The sequence below is a fragment of the Hemitrygon akajei genome, chromosome 7, assembly GCF_048418815.1.
Source record: "Hemitrygon akajei chromosome 7, sHemAka1.3, whole genome shotgun sequence".
Taxonomy (NCBI): Eukaryota; Metazoa; Chordata; class Chondrichthyes; order Myliobatiformes; family Dasyatidae; genus Hemitrygon; species Hemitrygon akajei.
The window spans coordinates 7,739,145-7,766,992 of NC_133130.1; positions in this window are offsets into that span (position 1 = coordinate 7,739,145).

Here is a 27,848-nt window from a genome sequence, read left to right on the forward strand (position 1 = left end):
TTCGTTTTTCTTTTCTGTTAGCTGCCTCAATGGAGCAAGCTCTTCTGAAAGATTGGGTATGAATTTTCCCATGTAGTTGACCATTCCCATGAACCTTTGAACATCCTTTTAACATTGCAGTCTTGACATGTTCTCAATAGCAGAAACCTTCAATGGGTCAGGACGCATACCCTCATTGCAGATGATATCACCCACAAAGGTAAGTTCAGTCACTCCTAGCTGACATTTGTCTTTATTCAACTTCAGGTTTGCCTTGTATGTTGCCTCAAAGACTTGTCTGAGTCTCATGTCGTGCTCTTGTTTAGATGATCCCCAAACAACAATATCGCCCATGGAAGTATCCACACCCGCAATGTGCCTATATAGTATGTGAATGGTTTTATGGTACACTTCAGTAGCTGATGCAATTCCAAATGGAAGAGTAAGAAAACAGTATCTGACAAAAGGAGTGTTAAAGGTACACAACTTTGAACTCAGTTCATCTAGCCTAAGTTGTCAGAATCCAGAGGATGCATCTAATTTACTAAAGAACTTTGCATTAGCAAACTGTGACATAATTTCTTCATGAGTAGGCAATTTGAAATGTTGTCATTTAATGGCTCGATTCAAGTCTCTTGGATCTAAGCAAATCCTCAGTTTTCCATTTTTCTTATCAACAATGACAAGCGAATTGACTCATTCAGTTGGTTCATCAATTTTTTTTATGTCTCCTAGCCATTCCATTCTGTCAAGCTCTGCTTTCAGTTGATGACATAATGCAAAAGGTATTTTTCTACATGGATGTACTACAGGTTGCACTGTGTTGTCAATTTTAAATGTGTGCTCTTCTGAAAGACAACCATGCCCTTTGAACAAGTCTTCATAATCTTTCATCAAGTCACCGTATTCTGTCCCTGTGTCACTGTCCAGGGCTACGTCTCTTTTCACCAAATTCAGTCTTTCACAGGCAGATAAACCCTGTATTGACTGTACATTCCTTGGCACCACCATAAATGAGGGCGTGTGCACAATATTTTTGTGTGATACTTTCACCACACATTTTCCTTTAACTGGAATCTCTGAACCTGAATAACCAGTTACTTTCATATTCATCTTATGTAACTTTGGTCTTGGCTTTAATGCATTGAACTCAGATTCTGCAAGAACATTTACTTGTGCTCCAGTATCCAGTTTACACAGAATATTGTTTTGGTTCACTTGCAATGGAATAGTCCAGTCATTCTTACTTTGATTGTTTTCGCAAAGCACATGGACGCAAAACTCCTCACGTTCATTTTCAAGCACTGCATTTACTTGTTTTATTTTCTTTCTACTTCTGGAACAGTGTGAAAAATGATTACTCTTACCGCAGTCGTTGCACGTTTTCCCATTCACTGGACACTGTTTTGGCCGATGCTGCTGCCCACAGCGATCACATAGCTTTTTTCTCTCATATGATGTCTTGCTCTCTGTTGGTTTTCTTGTCATTTTATTATTATTTTTAATATATTCACGAAAATGTTAGGAAACAGGAACAATCCTGGAAACTACACTGTGGAACGAGCTGCCTGAGCAAGTGGTAGACGCCATTTCGATTTCAATGTTTAAGAGGAGTTTAATTAGTACATGGATGAGTGAGATGGACGACTATGGTCCGGGTGCAGGTTGATGGGGCAAGGCAGTTTAAATGGTTCAGCATGGACTAGATGGGCCGAAGGGCCTGTTTCTGTGCTGTAGCTTTCTGTGACTCTCTGTGACTCTGTGACCTGTCTAGGAGTCTCCTAAAAGACCCTAGACCTTCCATATATCCTGAAGTCATGCCCTCTTGTCCGATAATCCTCTACCATGGGAAATAACTTTCCCACATCTAATTATTTCAGGCTTTTAATGTTCAGAATGTTTCTATGAGATCCCCCCCTCATTCTCCTGAACTCCAGGGAATACAGCCCAAGAGTTGCCAGATGTTCATCATACGATAACCCTTTCATTCCTGGAATCATTCTCCTGAATCTTCTCTGAACACTCTCCAATGTCAGTATATCCTTTCTAAAATAAGGAGCCCAAAACTGCATACAATACTCCAATTGTGCTCTCATGAGTGCCTTATAGAGCCTCAACATCACATCCCTGCTCTTATACTCTATACCTCTAGAAATGAATGCCAACATTGCATTCGCTTTCTTCACCACAGACCCAACCTGGAGGATAACCTTTAGGGTATCCTGCACAAAGCCTCCCAAGTCTGCATCTGCATCTGGAATTCCCTCTCCATCTAATTAATATTCTGCCTGTTTATTTCTTCCATCAAAGTGAATGACCATATACTTACCAACATTGTATTTCATTTACCACTTCTTTGCCCATTCCCCTAAACTATCAAAGTCTCTCTGCAGGCTCTCTGTTTACTCAACACTACCCGCTCCTCCAGCTTTCTTTGTATAATCGGCAAATTTAGCCAGAAATCCTTGAATCCCATAGTCCAATTCATTGATGTACATCATAAAAAGCAGAACTGACTCCAGTAGAACCCCACTGGTAACCAGCAGCCAGCCAGAATAGGATCCCTTTATTCCCACACTCTGCTTTCTGCCAATCAACCAATGCTCTACCCACACTAGTAACTTCCCTGTAATTCCATGGGCTCTTATCTTGCTAAGCAGGCTCCTGTGTGGCACCTTGTCAAAGACCTTCTGAAAATCCAAGTACACCACATCTACTGCATCTCCTTTGTCTATCCTGCTTGTAATTTCCTCAAAAAATTGCAGTAGGTTTGTCAGGCAGGATTTTCCTTTCAGGAAACCATGCTGGCTTTGGCCTATCTTGTCATGTGCCTCTGGGTACTCCATAATCTCATCCCTAAATATCGATTCCAACAACTTCCCAACCACTAGTGTCAGGCTAACAGGTCTATAGTTTCAGCAACACACACAAAATGCTGGTGGAACGCAGCATCTGTAGGAAGAAGTACAGTCGACATTTCAGGTCGAGACCCTTCTTCAGGGTCTTGACGAAGATTCTCCACCCAAAACATTGACTGTGCTTCTTCCTATAGATGCTCGTAAACACAAAATACTCTGCAGATGCTGGGGTCAAAGCAACATGCACAACATGCTGGAGGAACTCAGCAGGTCAGGCAGCATCCATGGAAACGTTGACTGTTCATTTCCACGGATGCCGCCCGATCTGCTGAGTTCCTCCAGCGTGTTGTGCATGTTGCTTCTCCCTATAGATGCTGCCTGACCCGTTGCATCCCACCAGCATTTTGTGTGTGTTGCTTGAATTTCCAGCATCTAGAGATTTGCTCCTGTTTGAGATCTATAGTTTCCTTTCTGCTGCCTCCCACCTTTCTTAAATAACGGAGTAACATTTGCAATTTTCTGGTCATCCGGTACAATGTCAGAATCTATCAGTTCTTGAAAGATCATCATTAATACCTCCACAATCTCTCCAGCTACTTCCTTCAGAACTCGAGGGTGCATTCCATCAGGTCCAGGAGATTTATCCACCCTCAGACCATTAAGCTTCCTGACCACCTTCTCAGTCTTAATTTTCACCGCACATACTTCACTTCCCTGACACGCTTGAATGTCCGCTATACTGCAGACGTCTTCCACTGTGAAGACTGATGCAAAGTAAGCAATCAGTTCCTCTGCCAGCATCATTTTGTATTTATCCTATATCTACACTTAACTCTCTTTTACCCTTTATATACTTAAAAAAGCTTTTAGTATCTTCTTTGGTATGAGTCACCAGCTTCCTTTCATAATTCATCTTTTCCTTCCTAATGAACCTTTTAGTTTCCTTCTGCAGGCTGTTAATAGCTTCCCAATCCTCTATCTTCTCTCTAGCTTTAGCTTTCTTGTATGCCCTCTCTTCTGTTTTTACCTTGACTTTGATTTCACTTGTAAGACATGGTAGTGTCCTTCTTCCATTCAAAAATCTCTTCTTATTTGGAATATGTCAGTCTGCACTTCCCTCTCTGTCAGGCTGACAGAACCTGCTGTCTGTTCCCCTCAATATGGAATCCCCTATGACTACCACATTCCTCATCTTCTTTCTCCCTTCTGCAGCACGGAACTGCGCTCAGTGCCAGAGGCCCGATTGTAGTTGTCATCCCGTTTCAGGTCACACCCTCAACAGCATCTAAAATGAGATAACGATTACTGAAGGGGATCGCCACACGGGTGTTCTCTACTATCTGAGCTCTTCCCTTTTCTTCCGTGACAGTCACTCTTCAACTTCAGACAGAACCATTCGACTTCAGTCACACCTCAACCTCAGGCAGAACCACTTTCACCGTGGCCTCTCTATTTGAGCCTGCCTCCTTCACTTCCCTGCAAAGCAAGTGTTAAGCTCTGCTCAGTTCTTTCCTCTGTGGCAAAAGCAGTTGGGTAAAAAAAGCAATCTTTACAGGAAATAAGTCACTGTGTATAAGAGTGTGAAGTCCTATACCACAGGAAAGGGGAGTCAGAGGAACTACCCTCTGTGTTTCCTCTTTGTGTGCCGAAAATTACTGCTGCAAGAAGGAAGTCCAGAGAGCTGAGCACGTTGTCACAATAACCTTCTGTACGCCCTGAAAACGGGGGAAACCCGACTCTGTTGAGATGAGAAACAAAAGCCTTCCTGCAGTGACCATTTTCCTGTGTGTTTCAGTGGGTAAGTAACAGTGTGTATCTGTGTGTGTGTACTGTGTGTTTCTGTGGGAATGTACCTGTGTGTTTCTGTGTGTGTGTACCTGTATGTTACTGTGGCTACTGTGGAGAGAGTTGAATACTGTGATGATCTGGAGGGGGTTTGGTTGACAGTCTGCCTGCATCTCTAATCACCTGTGCTGTTTATTGTTCTTGTTTTAAAATGCTTTTGTGGGAATATGGTGGGAAATTTCAGTTCATTTACTGTTACATTTTAGCTTGGGTTCTGCAGTTATTTGCTTGTGTATTTGTGGGTCACCCTGAATGTAACCAGGGTGTATGATGGTTACCTCCCCTGTCGGTGTGCCACTGGTTGGGTTCACTCTCCGGGTCAGTGCCTGGTCTGATTTGTGTTCATTACAATAAAATATTTGTTGAGTTCAACGAGCTTCGTTGTCTGTCATTATGGACCAAATGCTCGCCTCATTGGTGTCAGGAGTATTTCATTTGCCACTTCTTTGCACAATCCCCTAAACTCTCTACTCTTTATAAAACTGAACAGAACTTTCAGTATTCTGCTTTATATTATTGGCGAGTTTCCCCTCATATTTTATCTTTTCCCTTCTTTTAGCTTTTTAAATTGCCTCTTGTTGGATTTAAAAAAAATTCCAATCATCCAACTTCTCACTCACTTTTGCTACTTATGTGCTCTTTTTTGACTTTTATGCAGTCCTTAACTTCCTCTGTCAGTCACAATTGCCTGACAGGAAGTTTGAGAACTTCTTCCAGATAGATAGAGATAGATATATATATGTAGATATATGCAGATATATATAGATATGTAGATATATATGTATATATATATATATATAGATGTAGATATGTAGATATATATATAGATATCCTGCACCTTGTGAACCATTCCCAGAAACTTCAGCCATTTCTGTTCTGCTGTCATCCTCCTCCAATCCACCTGGGCAAGCTCCTCTCTTGTGCCTCTGTAATTCCCTTTATTCCATTGAAATACTGATACATCTGACTAAAGCTTCTCCTCCTGAATTTCCTGTATGAATTCAATCAAATTGTAATCACTGTCTCTTAAGTGTTCCTTTATGCTCTCTAATAAAATCTGGATTAAGTCTGGGTTTTAGATGTTTCAGAAAGGTCAGGGAGGGAGGCAAAAGAGGTGGGAGTGTGGCACTGTTGTTTAGAGACAGTGTCGTGGTTGCAGAAAAGGAGGACGTCATGTTGGGATTGTCTACGGAGTCTCTGTGGGTGGAGTTTAGGAAGAGGAAGGGGTCAATAACTCTACTGGGTGTTTTTTACAGGCTGCCCAATAGTAACAGGGATAACAAGGAACAGATAGGGAAACAGATCTTGGATAGGTGTAATAATAAAAGAGTTGTCGTGATAGGAGATTTTAATTTCCAAATATTGATTGGCATCTCCCAAGAGCAAGGGGCTTATATGGGGTGGAGTTTGTTAGGTGTGTTCAGGAAGGTTTCTTGACACAATATGTAGATAAGCCTACAAGAGGAGAGGCTGTACTTGATCTGGTATTGGGAAATGAACCTGGGCAGGTGCCAGATCTCTCAGTGGGAGAGCATTTTGGAGATAGTGATCATAATTCTATCTCCTTTACAATAGCATTGGAGAGAGATAGGAACAGACAAGTTAGAAAAGTGTTTAATTGGAGTAAGGGGAATTATGAGGCTATCAGGCAGGAAATTGGAGGCTTAAACTGGAAACAGATGTCCTCAGGGAAAAGTATGGAAGAAGTGTGGCAAATGTTCAGAGGATATTTGTGTGGAGCTCTGCATAGGTACGTTACACTGTGATAGGGAAGTTATGGTAGGGTACAGGAACTATGGTGTACAAAGGCTGTGATAAATCTGGTCAAGAAGAAAAACGTACAGAAGGTTCAGAAAGCTAGGTAATGTTAGAAATCTAGAAGATTATAAGGATAATAGGAAGGAGCTTAAGAAGAAAATAAGTAGAGCCAGAAGGGGCCATGAGAAAGTCTTGGCAGGCAGGATTAAAGAAAACCCCAAAGCATTCTACAAGTGTGTGAAGAGCAAGAGGATAAGATGTGAAAGAATAGGACCTATCAAGTGTGACAGTGGGAAAGTGTGCATGGAACCAAAGGAAACAGCAGAGGTACTTAATGAATACTTTACTTCAGTATTCACTATGGAAAAGGATCTTGGTGACTGCAGTGATGACTTGCAGCAGACTGAAAAGCTTGAGCATGTAGATATTAAGAAACAGGATGTGCTGGAGGTTTTGGAAAGCATCAAGTTGGATAACTCACAGGGACTAGTTGGGAGCTTAATATTGTATTGAAAAGACAGGCAGGAAGTCATAGGCAGTGTTGTGGATCTGCTGGTAAGAGGAATTACATCTTTAGAAACGAGTGACAAAGGGTCAGAGAATTTTGAATCTTTGTGAGTGGAGTTAAGAAATGGCAAGGGTAAATAAAACATTATGGGGATCACATATAGATCACAAAAGAGGGCATTTGTTAAATGCCTACGAGGTAGATGTACCCCAGGCTACTGTGGGAGGCGAGGGAGGAGATTGCTGAGCCTCTGGCAATGATCTTTGCATCATCAATGGGGACGGGAGAGGTTCCAGAGGACTGGAGGGTTGTGGATGTTGTTCCTTTATTCCTTTATTCAAGAAAGGGAGGTGAGATAGCCCAGGAAATTATAGACCAGTGAGTCTTACTTCTGTGGTTGGTAAGTTGATGGAGAAGATCCTGAGAGGCAGGACTTATGAACATTTGATGAGGTATAATATGATTAGGAGTAGTCAGCATGGTTTTGTCAACGGAAGGACATCCTTTACGAGCTTGGTTGGATTTTTTGAGGGTATGACGACACATTGATGAAGGAAGAGCAGTAAATGTAGCGTATATGGATTTCATCAAGGCATTTGATAAGGTCCTCCATGCAAGGCTTATTGAGAAAGTAAGGAGACATGGGACACAAGGGGACATTGATTTGTGGATCCAGAACTGGCTTGCCACAGAAGGCAAAGAGTGGTTGTAGACGTGACATATTCTACATGAAGGTTGGTCACCAGTGGAATCTGTTGTGGGACCCTTACTCTTCATGATTTTTATAAATGACCTGGATGAGGAAGTAGAGGGATGGGTTAGTAAGTTTGCTAGTGACACAAAGAGGTGTTATGGATTAGTGTGGAGGGCTGTCAGAGTTTGCAGCAGGACATTGATAGGATGCAAGACTGAACTGAGAAGTGGCAGATGGAGTTCACCCCAGATAAGTGTGAAGTGGTTCATTTTGGAAGGTCAAATATGATGGCAGAATTTCGTATTAATGGTAAGACTCCTGGCAGTGTGGAGGATCAGAGGGATCTTGGGGTCCGAGTCCATAGGACGCTCAAAGCAGCTGCGCAGGTTGACTCTGTGGTTAAGAAGGCATACAGTGTATTGGCCTTCATCAATTGTGGTATTGAATTTAGGAGCCACAAGGTAATGTTACAGCTATATAGGACCCTGGTCAGACCCCACTTGGAGTACTGTGCTCAGTTCTGGGCACCTCACTACAGGAAGGATGTGGAAGTCATAGAAAGGGTACAAAGCAGATTTACAAGTATGTTGCCTGGATTGGGGAGCATGCCTTATGAGAAGAGGTTGAGTGAACTTGGCCTTTTCTTCTTGGAGTGATGGAGGATGAGAAGTGACTTGATAGAGGTGTATTAGATAATGAGAGGCATTGTTCGTGTGGATAGTCAGAGGCTTTTCCCCAGGGCTGAAATGGTTGCCACAAGAGGACACAGGTTTAAGGTGCTGGGGAGTAGGTAAAGAGGAGATATCAGGGGTAAGTTTTTTATGCAGAGTGGTGAGTGCGTGGAAATGGTTGCCAGCAACGGTGGTGGAGGTGGACACAATAGGATCTTTTAAAAGGCTTTTGGATAGGTACATGGAGCTTAGAAAAATAGAGGGCTATGGGTAAGCCCAGCAATTTCTAAGGAAGGGACATGTTTGGCACAACGTTGTCGGCTGAAGTGCCTGTATTGTGCTGTAGGTATACTATGCTTCTATGTTTCTAAAACATAACATACATCCTATGGTAGATTTTCCCTGTCCATGCTCAAGCACGTGCTACTCTAAAAGTCTATCTCGTAGGCATTTAACAAATGCCCTCTTTTGTGATCTATATGCGATCCCCATAATGTTTTATTTACCCTTGCCATTTAACTCCACCCAGAAAGATGTAGCATTCTCTGACCCTTTTTCACTCGTTTCTAAAGATGTAATTCCTCTTACCAGCAGATCCACAACACTGCCTATGGCCCTGCCTGTCTTTTCAATACAATATTAAGCTCCCAACTATTACATTCTTTCAGGCATGACTCATTATACTGATGTATCTCCAATTGTACCATGTTCATCCATTTTATTCAGAATATTATGCACTTTTAAACACAGCACCTTCAGTCCTACATTCTTCACCCTTTTGAGTTTTGCCTTTTGGTACAATTTAACAATTTGCACTATTTACATTTATCCCATCATTTGTACCTGCTGCAAAGCCCATGGTTGTGATATTTCAAGGATGGCTGCAAACCAAAATGCTCTACTCTCTCGCATTCATGATTTTGTGGCCCAGCACAGTCAAACAGTGAAACACCATCTGTATATATTAGCCTGGTTCAGATTTTTACTGCTGTGCTGTGAGGTATTCCATATTAATAGTTTTCTGTAAAAGTAGAGTATCCAACTGGTACAATGCTCTGGTTTTGACTAAAAGTAAGGAGCAATGTTGTTCACCTTAGGAATGTGGTGTCAGCCAATCAGGATGGTGGGATTGAGAGAGTGTTCTAGAGCGAGCTGGGCAGAGAGAGATCTGTGACGGACGCTGGTGGGGTTCTTGGTCTTTTGGAGGGGGCTGTGGTAGAGAGAAGGTCGGGAGAGATGCCCGGGACATTTGATCCAACGGGAAGACACCATTGAAGAAGTACTTTGCAGAATGAAGGAGGCCAATATGAGAAGCTCTAACTGTGACTGGTGATGAGAATTCAGTGCCGTGAGTAATGGTGATACCCAGTTTTTTGACAATATGAGTTCCGATGGTCATGTGCACATTGAGACTGTTGCAATTGTAATGAGCCATTTTATTTTTATATTTTCTTTACTTCCTTTAATAAATGTTTTCTAAGGCTGAAATAGTTCAATATACTTCCTTTATAATTTCATGCTGGTGTATGATTTGTCATTTCGTGGCAACCAAGATTGCAACTTTCTTGTTTGGTTGAACCCCAAATCACACGGACCCTCAGCAAAAATTGTTTATGAAAGGAATCCCTCTGACAGTGGAGTCACTTGGTTGTGAGCAGAGATGGCTGTTGAGCCAGGTTTGCATGTGAGTCCAGTGAGAGGGGTACACTTGTGGGGACTTCTGCCGGGTATCTCTTAATGCTATGTGAATGCCCTTTAAGAAGTCAGAGGTATCATAGGTCTCAAACGTTTCAAAGGTACATTTAATGTCAGAGAAATGTGTACACGGGCTGTACAATATATATCCTGAAATATTTTTTCTTCACAACCATCACAAGAATGAGCAACAGTTAAATGTTAGAACCCCAACGTCACACTCAGATCCCCTCCCTCCCTCAAGTAAGTGGCAGCAAGCAGCGATCCCCCTCCCCCCACGGGCAAATAAAGCATCGGCACATGCCACCGAGCACTCAAACGTGAGCAAAGCAACGGTAAAGACACAGACTTGCAGTTACCCCAAAGACTTTATTTTTCACCTGGCACTTGACATACCACAGGCTCTCCCTCTCCCTAATAAGGGAGAGAGAGTTGTCTTTGTTTCACAGCAAGAGGTGAGACATAACACACAACTCACTGGTTTCCAATGTTAAAAGTCCATTGCGTTGCTTTTTTCGAGCTCTATACCCATAGATCTCGGATCTCCGATCTTGTGAACTAAATGTTCTGCCACATGTGCCACGTGTCCCTGGTGTTACAGAAATGGTTGTAGATGTTCAGTGTTCAACTACCGTATCATCCTATTCTTACCCTCAGTGGCCCACAGACAGCAACTCACACAATAAACTGGAATAGTATTTACTCTTTTCACTAATAGCCAAGTTTACAGGTCACGGGGCTTCTCCGATTGATTTAATCTTTCCAGGAATGTCACCACTAACAGCTACTCACTGACCATCAGCAACGTGAGGATCACCGACCCTAAACTTTACATCTGTGGCATTTTGGGCTCGGTCTTTGGAAAGGGAACCCAGCTGAACGTGACCAGTGAGTAATTCATGTTGGTTCTGTTTTCCAGTCACGTCCCTGTATCGATGAGTAATGATGATACTGTACGTTCAGTTTCAAAGAAACAGCTGTTATTACAAGTTTATAAAGAGTGGAACAAACTGAATGTGGATAAAGATTCACTGCCTGCCGAGCTGAGGGGTACATAGGGATGGAGAATAAATATCAGCATGGACAGTGACATCAACGTCCCAGGAATGGAGAAAAGCTTTTCAGTTTCCTTCCGAACTCCCGATATCAGCTGCTCAGTTCAAGTTTAATTGTCATTCAGCCACACACATGAAAACAGCCAAATGAAACCGTGTTCCTCTGGGGCCAAGGTGCAGAACACAGTACCGACAGCACACAGCACGTATAGACATGACAGCAGAACAACATACAGTCCAGTATAGCCCAGGTCCCTGAGTGGCATAGCCTGTAGATTGATGGTCCTGGTCCAGCTTGTCTTCCACTGGACCGATCCTTTTTCACAACCATGTTGGTATCAATATATAGCACAATTTGTGTCTGTTCACACTCCCACTCCAGAATGCAGAGGACCTGATCTGAGACATCTCTAATGCTGGCATCTGGAAGGCAACATTCCATCTGAGAGTTGTTGATGAGTTTGCTTTGAAGTGAAGGTGGAATTATGTCTGAGCAGAATTTGGAACAATGGGCTAGTTTGTGTGTGTGAAAGGAGGTGAGGGAAAATGGGATGAGTAGTGTAGACGTGTAGCATTTAGGCAGGACATGTCCACACGGTCCTGTAGGAAGCAGGTGTTGAACAAAGAGGCTGGGAGATCTGTCCCCACCTGGTGTGAAAGGTTAAACCCTGAGACAGCAATGTTCAACCACAGAGGAGAGCCAAACCTCTCACTACACCGTGTGTCGTGTACACGGCCTCCTGTGAACTGCTTTTCTGCCCAGGTCCCTCTCTGTGCTACAGATACAGGGGAGCATGAGAAAAGAAGCAGCAGGAGGCCATTCAGCCCCTCAGGCTGAATCTGCTGTTCAGCAATGTCAAGGCTGATATTTGAATGTGTTGTATTTTACCCATATCTCTAGTTCAACTTCATACATGAAGCTATTTACATGTCTGTGTTGAATCTACTTAGCCAGCAAAACTAAGGGTTCAGGCACATAATTTGCTGAAACTGGCGACACAGGTTGATAGATCAGTGAAGAGAGGGTTCGGCACGTTTGTCTTCATCAGTCAGTGCTTTGAGTGCAAGAGTTGGAATGCCATTCAACAAGATGCTGGGGAGACCACCCTTGGAGTATTTTGCACAAGTTTGCTCATCACGTAATGATGATGTCATTATACGGAATTTAAACAGAGGCCAATCAGAGTTTGCTGGTGAAAGTAAAGATGACTTCACACAGGTTGAGGAGTGAGCTTTAAAAATCATTGGTTTGTTGCCAGTTTCTGGAAGTTTGAACAGTGGTGAGATGAAATGAAAGTAAAGCAGGGCAGTTGGAATACCCATCTTTAGAGTGGGGATACTTTTGGCTTTGGCTCAGCGAGCTTGGGCAATAACACGCATGGTATCTGGTCAGCTTTCTCTGGCTCAGTCTTCATCTGTTAGTGTCACTTGGAGTCTTGTGAGCATTTTGGATCCCTTATTTAAGAAAGGGTGTGCTGACATTGGAGAGGGCTCAGAGGAGGTTCACGAGAAAGATTACAGGAATGAAAGAGTTACCATATGAGCAACAAATGAAGGCTCTGGGCCTGTACTCACTGGAATTTAGAAGAATGATGGGTGGATCTCACTGAAACCCATCCAATGTTGAAAGGCCGAGTTCGACTGGATGGGAAGAGGATGCTTCCTATGGTGAGGGAGTCTAGGACCAGAGGACACAGCCTTCATTTAGAGTTACGTCTATTTACAGCAGAGATGAAGAGGAATTCCTGTAGCCAGAGGATGGTGGATCTGTGGCAATTATTGCCACAGGAGGCTGTGGAGGGCAGATCACCAAGGCATTTAAGGTGGAGGTCTGGATATGCTGAGCTGTCTGTCCCTGGAATGAAAGACTCTGATGTGACCGTAGAGGTGTCTAAAATCATAGGGGGACTAGATCATCACTTTCTGCTGTTTGTGTAATTTGTTCTTTAAAACACCATTGACTGTTTGATGTTTTCTTGAACGGGTTCCATGGTGTTTCACTGTTTAGTGACTGTCTGTGGGAGGATGAATCCCAGAGTTGTATTCTGTATACATACTTTGATAATAAATTTACTTTGAATCTTTAATATGGTGGGTGTTCAGAGTCCTTTTCCCAGGGGAGTGCAGTTTGAACTAGAGGGTGTAGGTTTAAGATGAGGTGGAGGATTGAATGGGGACCAGAGGGGCATGTTTTCCACATGGAGGGTGGTTTGTATATGGCACAAGAGGGAGTGATAGAGGGGGTACAATTGCAACATTTAAAATATATGACAAGAACGTGGACAGTGAACCTCAGAGGGATTATGGGTCCAACTCAGGGAAATGGGATCAGTTGAGATAAATATCTGGTGAGCAGGGACATGTTGGGCAGAACAGCCCATTTCTGTGTTGTACAAGTCCACGACTCTGTCACCCTCAGCCCCCGTTTGTTCTTCAGGCCCATCTCCAACCCACGGTTCAGCCTGTCAGCACATCGGTGCCAACTGGTCACCACCTGTGGCCAGTCCCACTCCGCCCTGGACCAGTTTGGTACTGACGTGGTATCCCCTGGGTCCGGCTCTTTTCTAACCTTCAGTTGTTTACTGCCCACAGGTGTAAATGCAGGGACAGTCCTGATCCAATCACCAGGAGTTGTGAAGGTGCGTGAAGGTGGAACTGTGCAGATACAGTGTGTCCTGGAGAGTGACAATGTGGAATTCACTGTGGATAAATACACTGTACTCTGGTACAACTCACGCAATAAACTGACACATGAAGGAATTGTCCTGATACTTCACATTACTGGCCAAGTTTACAGGTCACGGGGCTTCTCCGATCGATTTCAGCTTTCCAGGAATATCACCACCAACAGCTACTCACTGACCATCAGCAACGTGAGGGTCACCGACTCTAAACTTTACATCTGTGGCATTTTGGGCTCGGTCTTTGGAAATGGAACCCAGCTGAATGTGACCAGTGAGTACTTCATGTTGGTTCTGTTTTCCAGTCACGTCCCTGTATCAATGAGTAACGATGATACTGTATGTTCAGTTTCACAGAAACAGCTGTTATTACAAGTTTATAAAGAGTGGAACAAACTTAATGTGGATAAAGATTCACTGCCTGACAAGCTGAGGGGTACGTAGGGATGGAGAATAAATATCAGCATGGACAGAGGCATCAACATCCCAGGAATGGAGAAACGATTTTCAGTTTCCTTCTGAACTCCCGATATCAGCTGCTCAGTTCAGGGAACTGACAGGGAAAGACATATGAATAAAAAGAATAGATAGAAGCTTGATGCACCATCAATAACTCTCGGAGACATGAGTCAAGGTAGGCTGTTATTGGCTGGAAGAAAGCACAGTCAGCAGCAAGAGACCACCACACAACATCCTGGAGACTGAGGGAGGAGCAGTGCCTCCAATCGCCTTTATACAGGGTTCTGTGGGAGGAACCACAGGAGCAGGGGGGTCGTGTCCAGACAGGTATATGTAGTTCACCACTAAGCTGATAGGTGAAGCCAGGTTCTTGGGAAAGGTAAACAACTGGGTATAAGGGAATCTGACAGGAGAAGAGAATGGATAATAGGAGAAAGGGAAGGAGGAAGTGATGGGCAGCTGAGAAATAGTAAGAGGCCAGAGTGAGGAATAGAAGAAGGAAAGGGTGTGATTTTTTCACTGGAAGGGGAAATTGACATTCACACCATCAGGTTGGTGGCAACACACAGGTGGTAGAGTATATAAGGGTTTCTCCTCCATCCTGAGGGGGATTTCAATATGCAGGTAGATCGGGAAAATCAAGTTGGTTCTGGATCACAAAAGGGGGAATTTTTAGAATGCCTATGAGATGGCTTTTTAGAGCAGCTCATGGTTGAGTCCAATAGGGAATCAGCTATTCCGGATTGGGTGTTAGAACACAGAACAATACAGCACAGTACAGGCCCTTTGGCCCTCAATGCTGTGCCGACCCTTAAACCCTGCCTCCCGTATAACCCTCCACCTTAAATTCCTCTATACACCTGTCTAGTAGTCTCTTAAACTTCACTAGTGTATCTGCTCCACCACTGACTCAGGCAGTGCATTCCACGCACCAACCAGTCTCTGAGTGAAAAACCTTCCTCTAATATCCCCCTTGAACTTTTCACCCCTGACCTTAAAGCCATGTCCTCTTGTACTGAGCAGTGATGCCCTGGGGAAGAGGTGCTGGCTGTCCACTCTATCTATTCCTCTTAATACTTTGTATACCTCTATCATGTCTCCTCTCATCCTCCTCTCCAGAGAGTAAAGTCCTAGCTCCCTTAATAATGCACACTCTCTAAACCAGGCAGCATCCTGGTAAATCTCCCTTGTACTCTTTCCAATGCTTCCACATCCTTCCTATACTGGTGTGACCAGAACTGGACACAGTACTCCAAGTGTGAGCCTAGCAAGAGTTTTATAGAGCTGCATCATTACCCCACAAATCTTAAACTCTATCCCTCGACTTATGAAAGCTAACACTCCATAAGCATTCTTAACTACCCTGTCCACCTGTGAGGCAACTTTCAGGGATCTGTGGACATGTACCCCCAGATCCCTCTGCTCCTTCACACTTCCAAGTATCCTGCCATTTACTTTGTACTCTGCCTTGGAGTTTGTCCTTCCAAAGTGTACCACCTTACACTTCTTTGGGTTGAACTCCATCTGCCACTTCTCAGCCCACTTCTGCATCCTATCAATGTCTCTCTGCAATCTTAGACAATCCTCTACACTATCTATAAACACCACCAACCTGTGTGTCATCTGCAAACTTGCCAATACACCCTTCCACCCCCACATCCAGGTCGTTAATAAAATTCACGAAAAGTAGAAGTCCCAGAACGGATCCTTGTGGGACACCACTAGTCACAACCCTCCAGTCTGAATGTACTCCCTCCACCACGACCCTCTGCTTTCTGCAGGCAAGCCAATTCTGAATCCACCTGGCCAAACTTCCCTGGATCCCATGCCTTCTGACTTTCTGAATAAGCCTACCATGTGGAACCTTGTCAACTGCCTTACTAAAATCCATGTAGAACACATCCACTGCACTACCATCATCTATATGCCTGGTCACCTCCTCAAAGAACTTTATCAGGGTTGTTAGACACGATCTGCCCTTCACAAAGCCATGCTGACTGTTCCTGATTAGACCATGATTATCTAAATGCCCATAGATTCTGTTTCTAATAATCTTTTCCAACAGCTTTCCCACCACAGACATAAGGCTCACTGGTCTATAATTACCCGGACTATCCCTACTACCTTTTTTGAACAATGGGACAATATTCACCTCCCTCCAATCCTCAAGTACCATTCCCATGGATAACGAGGACATAATGATCCTAGCCAGAGGCTCAGCAATCTCTGCCCTCAACTTGTGGAGCAGCCTGGGGAATATTCCATCAGGTCCCAGGGACTTATCCGGCCTAACAACTCCAACACCTCTTCTGCTTTAATATCAACATGCTCCAGAACATCAATCTCACTCATATTGTCCTCACCGTCATCAAATTCCCTCGCATTGGTGAATACCGAAGAGAAGTATTCATTGAGGACCTCGCTCACTTCCACAGCCTCCAGGCACATCTTCCCACCTTTATTTCTAATCGGTCCTATCTTCTGTCAACCTTTTGTTCTTCAGGGAATTGAAGAATGCCTTGGGGTTTTCCTTTACCCTACTTGCCAAGGCCTTCTCATGCCCCCTTCTTGCTCTCCTCAGCTCCTTCTTAAGTTCCTTTCTTGCTACCCTATATTACTCAATAGACTGATCTGATCCTTGCTTCCTAAACCTCATGTATGCTGCCTTCTTCCACCTGACTAGATTCTCCACCTCACTTGTCACCCATGGTTCCTTCACCCTACCATTCTTTATCTTCCTCACCAGGACAAATTTATGCCTGACATCCTGCAAGAGATCCCTAAACATCGACCACATGTCCATAGTACATCCTGCAAAAACATCATCCCAATTCGCACCCGCAATTTCTAGCCATATGGCCTCATAATTTATCCTTCCCCAATTAAAAATTTTCCTGTCCTCTCTGATTCTATCCTCTTCCATGATGATATTAAACGGCAGGGAGTGGTGGTCACTGTCCCCCAGATGCTCACCCACTGACAGATCTGTGACCTGACTCAGTTTGTTACCGAGTACTAGATCTAGTATGGCATTCCCCCTAGTCGGCCTGTTAACATACTGTGACAGGAATCCATCCTGGACACACTTAACAAACTCTGCCCCGTCTAAACCATTGGAACTGATGTTGTGCCATGAGCTGGAATTGATTAGAGAGCTTCAGGTAAAGGAGCTCTGAACAGTGGTGATCTTCATACGATACAACTCACCTTGCAATTAGAGAAGGAGAAACTAAAGTCAAATGTACTGTACTTATATTACAGAGGAGTAAAGGGAATGATAGATGTATGAGAGGAGCTGGCCAAAATTGTTTCGGTAAAAAAAACTCTGGCAGGACTGACAGCAGAGCAACAATGGCTGGAATTTCTGGAAGCGATCTGGTAGGTGCAGGATATAGAGATGCTGAAGAGGAAGAGTATTTTAAAGGCAAGGTGATACATCCATGGCTAACAAGGGAAATCAAAGCCAAAGAAAGAGCAAAGATTGTGGGTAGTTAGAAGATTGGGAATCTTTAAAAAACCAACAGAAGGCAACTTAAAAATTACGAAGGAAAAGATGAAATATGAAGGTAAGCTAGCCAATAATGTTAAAGAAGATTTCTATGGGTACATAAATTGTAAAAGAGAGGTGAGAATCAATATCGGGCCATTGGAAAATGATGCTGCAGAGGTAGTAATTGAGATCAAGGAAATGGCAGACACACTGATTAAGTATTTTGCATCAGCCTTCACTGTGAAAGACAATAGCAGTATGCCAGGAGTTTGAGAGTGTCTGGGAGGAAAAGTGTGTGAAGTTGCCATTATCAGGGAGAAAGTTCTTAGGAAACTGAAAAGTCTGAAGTAGATAAGGCTCCTGGACCAGAGAGTATGTGCCACAGGGTTCTAAAAGAGGTGGCTGGAGAGATTGTAGCGGCAATAGTAATGATCTTTAAATTCAATTGATTCTGGCATGATTCCAGAGGAATGGAAAATTACAAATGTCACTCCACTTTTCAAGAGTGGTTGGGAAGATGTTTTAGAGTTGAATGTTAAGGATGTGGTTTTGGGGAACTTGGAGGCACATGATAAAATAGGCCTTCGTCTCCATGGCTTCATCAAATTAAAATCTTGCCTGATAAACCTGTTGAAATTCTTTGAAGAAATAACAAGCAGTATAAACAAAGGAGAATTGGTGGATATTGTGTACTTGAATTTTCAGAGGGCCTTTGACAAGCTACCACACATGAGGCTGTTCAACAAGAGCCCTTGGTATTACAGAGAAGATTCTCACATGGATAATGCAGTGGCTGGTTGGCAGGAGGCAAAGAGTGGAATTAAGGGGGCCTTTTCTGGTTTCCTGCCGGAGACTAGTGATATTACACAGGTGTCAGTATTGGGACTGCTTCTTTTTATGTTTTATGTCAATTTCTTGGATGGTGGAATTGATCGCTTTGTGACAAAGTTTGTGGATGATATGAGGATAGGTGGATGGGGAGGTAGTTTTGAGGCATGGAGAGGCTACAGAAGGACTTAAACAGATTAGGAGAACAGGCAAAGAAGTGGCAGATAGAGAACAGTGTCATTTTGGTAGAAGAAATAAATAGGCAGGCTATTTTCTAAATGGAGATAAAAGTCAGAGGTTCAAAGGGACTTTGGAGTGACCTCATTGAAACCTCTTGAATGTTGAAAGGCTTTGGCAGAGTTGATGTGGAGAGGGTGTTTCCTATGGTAGGGGAATCTGAGATCAGAGGACATTGTCTCAAAGTAGATGGGCATCATTTAATAACAAAGATTAGGAGGAATTTCATTAGCCAGAGATTGGTGAATCTGTGGAATTTGTTGTCACAGGTATCTGTGGAAACCAAGTCACCGGGTATTTTTAAGGAAGAGGTTGATAGTTTCTTGATTAGTCAGGGCATGAAGGGATACGGGGAGAAGGTAGGGGTTTGGGGCTGAGAGGGAACATGGGTCAGCCATGATGAAATGGCAAAGCAGACTCAGTAAGCCAAATGGCCTGATTCTGCTTTTAAATCTTATGGTCTTTTGGCCTTATTGAGTAAAATAAAAGTGACTTCATACATGTTGAGGAGGGAGCTTTTAAAATCAGATCCTTGTAGCCACTTTTTTCAGAGCTTTAACAAGGTCCATTCAGAGTTTGAAGGTGAAAATAAAGGGTGACATCAGCCATGTCGAGGAGGGAGCTTTACACAATAAGCACTTTGTAGCTGTTTTTTTCGAAGCTTGAACAACGAGAAATTGGAGCTTGGGATTCATTAGTAAGATCAAATAAACAAAAGGCAGGGGCAAGTAGAGTGGCCATGTTGGAGCAGGTCGGTGTTGGAGAGGTGTGACTTTTGGCTTTGACGGGACAGGCTTGGACGATAACAGGCATGGCCAACGTAAGTATCTGGTAACACGAGTGAATCTGCAGATGCTGGAAACAAATAAAAGCACAAAATGCTGGCAGAACTCAGCAGGCCAGACAGCATCTATGGGAGGAGGTAGTGACGACGTTTTGGGCCGAAACCCGAAATACCATCATGGTCCTGAAAAACGTTGTCTCATTTTTACTATGCACTGTACCAGCAGTTATGGTCGAAATGACAATAAAAGTTGACTTGACTTGATGAAGGGTGATGAAACCCCCCTGATGAAGGGAGCAAGCCTTATGAGAATAGGTTGAGTGAAGTTGGTCTTTTCTCTTTGGAGCGACGGAGGATGAGAGCTTTGAAAAATAGAGGGCTATGGGTAACTCTAGGTAGTTCTAAGGTAAGGACATGTTCAGCACAGCTTTGTGGGCTGAAGGGTCTGTACTGTGCTGCAGGTTTTCTATGTTTCTACAAATCTATTGGAATTCTTTGATGAAATAACAATCAGAACAGACAAAGGAGAATCGGTTGATGTTGTGTACTTGGATTTTCGGAAGGCTTTTGACAAGGTGCCACACATGAGGCTGCTAACAAGCTGCGAGACCATAGAATTACAGGAAAGATTCTGGCATGGACAAAGCAGTGACTGATTGGAAATAGGCAAAGAGTGGGAATAAAGTGAGCCTTTTATGGTTGGCTACCAGTGACTACTGATGTTCCACGGGGGTCTGCGTTGGGACTGATTCATTTTACAGTATATGTCAGTGATTTGCATCATAGGTTGAGGGGCAGGTTGTTTTGAGGAAGCAGAGAAGCTACAAAAGGACTTAGACAGAATAGGAGAGTGGGCAAAGAAATGGCAGATGGAATACAGTGTCGGGAAGTATATGGTCATGCACTTTGGTGTAACAAATGAAAAATTGACTATTTTCTAAATGGAGAGAAAATACAAAAAACTGAAGTGCAAAGGGACTTGGGAATCCTTGTACAGAATTCCCTGAAGATTAATAAGCAAGTTAATTCGGTGGTGAGGAAGGCAAATGCAATGTTAGCATTCATTTCAAGAGGATTAGAATATAAAAACAAGGGTGTAATGTTGAGACTTTATAAAGCACTGGTGAAGCCTCACTTGAAGTATTGTGAGTAGTTTAGGTCCCCTTATCTTCAAAAGAATATGCTGAAACTGGAGAGGGTTCAAAGGAGATTCAGAAAACGATTTCAGGATTGAACAGCATGTCATATGAAGAGTGTCTGATGACTCTAGGAATGAGGCCTGACCTATCAACTGGTGAAAGGACTTGATAGAGTGGATGTGGACAGGATGTTTCCTGTGGTGGGACAGTGATAGACCAGAGGACACAACCTCAGAATAGAGGGGCATACTTTTAGAACGGAGATGAAGAGGAATTTCTTTAGGCAGGGAGCAGAGAATCTGTGGATTTCATTGCCACAGGCAGCTATAGAGGCCAGGTCTTTATGTATATTTAAGGAAGAGGTTGATAGATTCTTGATTGGTCAGGGCATGAAGAGATACGGGGAGAAGGATGGAAATTGGGGCTGAGAGGGCAATTAGATCAGCCATGATGAACAGGTAGAGCAGACTCGATGGGCCAAATGGTCTAATTCTGCACCTATATCTTAAGGTCTTCTGGTCTTATGGTCCTCTGATCTTATCCTTGCAAGTGGAACAAATGCCCTACCTACCCCGACACGTCCTCCCTCACTACCACTCAGGGCCCCAGACAGTCTTTCTAGGGAAGCTGAAAATTTCTGACTGTCAGGGGCTCTCAGAAGTGCTGAGAGACCTTTCCAGCTTTGACAAGGCCACAGTGGAGATTTGGCTCCTACATTTGTCTTTCAGAGGAATTCTGCCGACAGGGCTTGCTCTCCACCTCTGTGTCTCAGTAACACTTCGAAACCAGGTCCCCCACACAGCACCTTGATCTACCACCACACCCCCCCTCCCCCCACAAGCTGGGGTTGAAGTGACGATATTCTCCCTTACAGGTGCAGACGTTCCTGTCCTTATCCAGTCCCCGAGCATACAGCGTGTCACTGAGGGTCACATGGCGTGGTTATGGTGTACCATGAGCAAAGCCAGGCTGGAAGACACCGATGTCAACTGGTATCGGAAACTACCTGGGCAGGACATGGAGTGGGTTCTAACACACAGGGCAGGAGGCAGCCCAGAGTGGGGACGGGGTTTCACTGAGAGGTTCCAGCCCTACAGAGACACATCCAACAGCAGCTTCACCCTGACAGTCACAGACGTGGTGCACAGTGATTCTGCCATCTATTACTGCAGAGTGTGGGGAGACATCAACGGGAATGGCACCCTGCTCATCGTAACCAGTGAGTACAAGTTCTATTTATTCAGCAGTGTGTCCCTACTTTGGGAGTTATTCCACCACCAGTCACTTCCCGTGGCTGGGCACATTGTAGTGAAGAACACACAGTGTAATACTGGAGCCCCGTCACTGGGACACGACCCAGAGCACTGTGGCCCCTAACTCATGGGTGGGGAGCACCAACATGATGACTGACCGCCTGCTCTGTGTGTCCAGTTGGATATTTGAACATAAATGTCTATGTGGAGTGTGTTATCACAGGAGAGAAAAGGAGAAACTCTTCAGTGTTCAGAGTCATAGATCAGCGTCTCAAGGCACGACTGCGCAAACGTGTGGACATCAGCCAGTTAGAACAGCGAGAATAGTTTAAAATGAGACAGTTATTTCTTCAGTGGTTTGACTGAGGTACGACTGTAGCGTGTGGACATCAGCCAATTAGAACAGCGAGAATAGTTTAAAACGAGACAGTTATTTCTTCAGTGGTTTGACTGAGGTTCGACTGTAGCGTGTGGACATCAGCCAATTAGAACAGCAAGAATAGTTTAAAACGAGACAGTTATTTCTTCAGTGGTTTGACTGAGGTACGACTGTAGCGTATGGACATCAGCCAATTAGAACAGCGAGAATAGTTTAAAACGAGACAGTTATTTCTTCAGTGGTTTGACTGAGGTACGACTGTAGCGTGTGGACATCAGCCAATTAGAACAGCGAGAATAGTTTAAAACGAGACAGTTATTTCTTCAGTGGTTTGACTGAGGTTCGACTGTAGCGTGTGGACATCAGCCAATTAGAACAGCAAGAATAGTTTAAAACGAGACAGTTATTTCTTCAGTGGTTTGACTGAGGTACGACTGTAGCGTGTGGACGTCAGCCAGTTAGAACAGCCAGAAGAGTTTAAAGGAGACAGCTTTATAATGCGGGTAACAGAGATGAGGGAATCAGAGTAGGAAGGCATTGGCAGAACGGAGCTTCAGCGATAACGGGTCGAGGCGAGGTAGGTTGCCTGTGTAGAATACAGACAGGTAGTATGTGTGTGAGGCCGGCGTTCCGTGCTCCGTGTCAGATGTAGGAAGTCCGGGAGACTTTCAGCCACATCTGCATCAGGTGCGTCGAGCAGCAGCTCCTTGGGGACCACGTTAGGGAACTGGAGAAGCAGCTCGATGCCCTTTGTCTGGTCAGGGAGAATGAAGAGGTGATAGAAAGCAGCAATAGGCAAGATGGAGTTCAACCCAGCTAAGTGTGAGGTGGTTCATTTTGGTAGGTCAAATGTGATGGCAGAATATAGTACTAATGGCAAGACTCTTGGCAGTGTGGAGGATCAGAGGGATCTTGGGGTCCGAGTCCATCATCATCATCAGGTGCCGTGCCCAGTTTGAGCTTTGATTGCCATGGCCCACACACTCCTGTTTCAGGTCAAGTGGATCAATTCATTGGTATTCGTTTCCAGTTCTCTGGCTGCTGTCTCCATCATCATTTGTCTTTGCCTTCCTCTTGCTTTCTTCCCTTCAATCTTTCCCATAATTACCGTGCATTCTATCTCCTCTTTCCTAATCACATGTCCGATGAAGTTACGTGGCCTTTTCATGATCTCATACATTATTTCTCTTTTTGTACTTGCTTTGTTCATGACATCCTCGTTGGATATTCATTCTGTCCATGATATTCTTTGCATCCTCCTCAAAAACCAAATCTCTGCTGCTTCAATTCATTTCCTCATGTTACTAGATATTGTCCAACATTCTGAGCCATATAACATCACTGGATAAACATAACATTTCAGTACTCTGAGGCGGGTTGTCATGCCTAGTTTAGTGTTGGTCAGTATACTCTTCATTCTCGTAAAGGTGTCTTTTGCCATCCCTATTCTTTTGATGTCCATGTCGCACCTGCCATCTGATGTCACCCAGCTTCCTAAGTAGCAAAAGTTCCGTACTTGTTTATGTCTTCCCCGTTTATTCTCAGCCTGCAGTTAGGATTCTCCTTCTTTTTGGATATCACCATACATTCTGTCTTTTTGCAATTGATGGATCGACCCATTTTTGCACTTTCTTCAACAATTATATCAATTAAGTTTTGTAGTTCTTCCTCCGTACTTGCAATTAACACCATGTCATCCACATTTCTGAAATTATTGATGTTACACCGCCAACTTTGATTCCCAAGATGTCTCTTATTTTTTGCAATATTGTTTCACTGTACACATTAAACAAATCAGGGGGGAAAACACACCCTTGTCTAATGCCTCTCTTGATTTTCGTAAACTGACTCACTTCTCCATCTATTCTTACAGTGGCAGTTTGTTCCCAGTACAGATTTCTGATTAGGCAGAGGTCTTTCGAATCAAGATCAAGAGTTTCCTGTAATATTTCAAATAAGTTATTGTGCTTCACTTTATCAAATGCTTTTGTGTAGTCGATAAAACAAACAAACAAATCTTTTTGCACTTGAATAGCTCATTCTGGTAGTATTCTTAACATCAATATCATGTTTCTTGTACATTTGTCTTTCACAAAACCACATTGTTCTTTACCAATTTCAGCTTGCATCTTACTTTCTTCAGAATTGTCTTGAAGATCCTCTTGACGCTGTTGTTGTGCGATACAGTTTGTGAGTTTGACCATGGTTTTCTTAGCAAATAGATTCTAGGAAACCTAGTATCAGCAATGGTGGTTTGCTATTGCCTTCTGTTGGGTGAACAAAGAAATCGCCATTTCCTCCGAGTCCATAAAACACTGAAAGCTGCTTCGCAGGTTGACCCTATGGTTAAGGATGCATACAGTGCATTGGCCTTCCTCTTTCATGGGAGTGAGTTTAAGAACCGAGAGGTAATGTTGCAGCTATATAGGACCCTGGTCAGACCCCACTTAGAGTATTGTGCTCAGTTCTGGTCGCCTCACTACAGGAAGGATGTGGAAACCATAGAAAGGGTGCAGAGGAGATTTACCTGGATTGGATTGCCTGTATTGGGGAGCATGCCTTATGAGAACATGTTGAGTGAACTCAGCCTTTTCTCCTTGGAGTGACCTGATAGAGGTGTATAAGGTGATGAGAGGGATTGATCGTGTAGATAGTCAGAGGCTTTTTCCCAGGGCCAATATGAGAGGGTGCAGTTTTAAGGTGCTTGGAAGTAGGTACAGAGGAGATGTCAGGGGTAAGTTTTTTACTCAGTGGTGAGTGCGTGGAATGGGCTACCGGCGACGTTGGTAAAGGTGTATATGATAGGGTCTTTTGAGAGACTCCTGGACAGGTACATGGAGCTTAGAAAAATAGAGGGCTATGGGTAATCCTAGGTAATTTCTATAGTGAGGATATGTTCGGCACAGCTTTGTGGGCCAAAGGGCCTGTATTGTGCGGTAGGCTTTCTATGTTTCTCTGTTTCTTCAATTGGAATCAGGTTTACTATCACAGGTGTATGTACTGAAATTTGTTAACTTAGTGGCAGCAGTACAATGCAATAAATGACAATATCAATTACAGTAAATCCACATCAAATAGTTAAAATAAAAATAGTGCAAAACGAAAAGTGAGGGAGAGGTCACGGGTTCAACGTCCATTTTGGAATTGTATGACAGAGGGGAAGAAACTGTTCCTGAATCATTGAGTGTGTGCCTGCAAATTTCTGTACCTCCTTCCTGACAGTAACAATGAGAAGAGGGCATGTCCTGCGCGATGGGGGTGCTTTATAATGGCTGTCTCCTTTCTGAGATGCCATCTCCCTCAAAAGCTCCTAAACTGTGGAATTCAATACCTAAAACTATAAGGGATGCAGACTCGATTGACACATTTAAATGCCAGTTCAAAAAACTACTTATTTAACCTTGCTTTAATCTAACATCTTTTCAAAGTTCCATATCAAATTAAATTTATTATCAAATTACGAATATGTCACCATAGACTAAAGAATAGAATAATAACAATGAACGACTGCACCAACTTGGTCAGGTCACAGACTTTAGTAAAGAGCTGAAAATTATTCTTGTGGCTAACGTTTATTTAAATTTTAGAAATTGTTAAATGCTGAGGAAATATACTGCCTTGAATTGATCTCCATAAATACACATTAATGTATCCATATCCAACACACAGATCCTGCAGATGATCCCGTCCTTGTGCAGTATCCACCAGTCAGCAAGGTGCCAGAGGGTGTAACTGTCCAGCTCCACTGTGCCTTGTATAATGCCAGTGTGAATGTCACCGATGTCCACTGGTACCACCAGCGGCCTGGGAACAAGAGCGAGTGGGCGTTGAGTCACTTTGTGAATGACTCAGTGAGCAGGTCCGGGGGTATCTCTGATCGTTTTCAGTCTCACAGGAATGTCGTGAGTAACAGTTACATTCTGACCATCAGCAACACATCTATTAGTGACACTGCAGTGTACAACTGCAGTGTGTGGAATTACATCTACGGAGGAGGAACGCAGCTCAATGTAACTGGTAAGTCAACGTCAGTTTACACTGACAATAACAGCATCTCAGTATCCAACCTTCACACGATGACTGTCAGACACAGGGGGTTCTGTAATGTCCCCAGTAGAACAGAGAGTCGGATGGTTTCCCCTGGAGTGTAAACTGGTAACAGTTGGGAAATGGAAAAGTGGGAAAGGACAGGTACTCTGGAATAATATAGAAAATCTTGGCAAATCATTTTGTGGGTGAACAGGTTTTTCTCTGTACCTCAGTACGTGAGACAATAATAAGCCAGTTTACTGAGAGCTCTCCCTGTGGGTGTGAGTTGTCAGAACTGGACGATGTTACCAATCGGAAAAACAGTCAGAACAAATGGACAGGAGAAGAGGATAAAATGATGTGTGTAAAAGAAATAGACTGGCCATTAAATTCAAAGTAAGTAAGAGAAAACTTACTTACCCAGGGTAGAGATTTTTGATTGGAGAAAGGCTAACTTTAAGGAGATGCGAAAAGATTTAGAAGGAGTGGATTGGAACAATTTGTTTTATGAGAAGGATGTAATAGAGAAATCATACATTATTTCCCTTTTTGTGCTTGCGCTGTTCCTGACATTCTCGTTGAATGTTCATTTTGTCCATGATATTCTTTGCATCCTCCTCAAAAACCAAATCTCTGCTGCTTCAATTCATTTCCTCGTGTTACTAGATATTGTCCAATATTCTGAACCATATAACATAACTGGATAAGCATAACATTTCAGTACTCTGAGGCTGGTTGTAATGCCTAGTTTAGTGTTGGTCAGTATACTCTTCATTCTCATAAAGGTGTCTTTTGCCATCCCTATTCTTTTGATGTCCATGTCGCACCTGCCATCTGATGTCACCCAGCTTCCTAAGTAGCAAAAGTTCCGTACTTGTCTATGTCTTCCCCGTTTATTCTCAGCCTGCAGTAAGGATTCTCCTTCTTTTTGGATATCACCATACATTCTGTCTTTTTGCAATTGATAGATAGACCCATTTTTGTACTTTCTTCAACAATATATCAATTAAGTTTTGTAGTTCTTCCTCTGTACTTGCAATTAACACAGTGTCATCTGCATTTCTGAAATTATTGATGTTTTCACCACCAACTTTGATTCCCAAGATGTCTCTTATTTTTTGTAATATTGTTTCACTGTACACATTAAACAAATCAGGGGGGAAAACACACCCTTGTATAACGCCTCTCTTGATTTTCATAAACTGACTCACTTCTCCATCTATTCCTACAGTAGCAGTTCATTCACAGTACAGGTTTCTGATTAGGCGGAGGTCTTTCAAATCTAGATCTAGAGTTTCCTGTAATATTTCAAATAACTTATTGTGCTTCACTTTGTCAAATGCTTTTGTGTAGTCGATAAAACAAACAAACAAATCTTTTTGCACTTGAATAGCTCATTCTGGTAGTATCCTTAACATCAATATCACGTTTCTTGTACCTTTGTCTTTCACAAAACCACATTGTTCTTTACCAATTTCAGCTTGCATCTTACTTTCTTCAGAATTG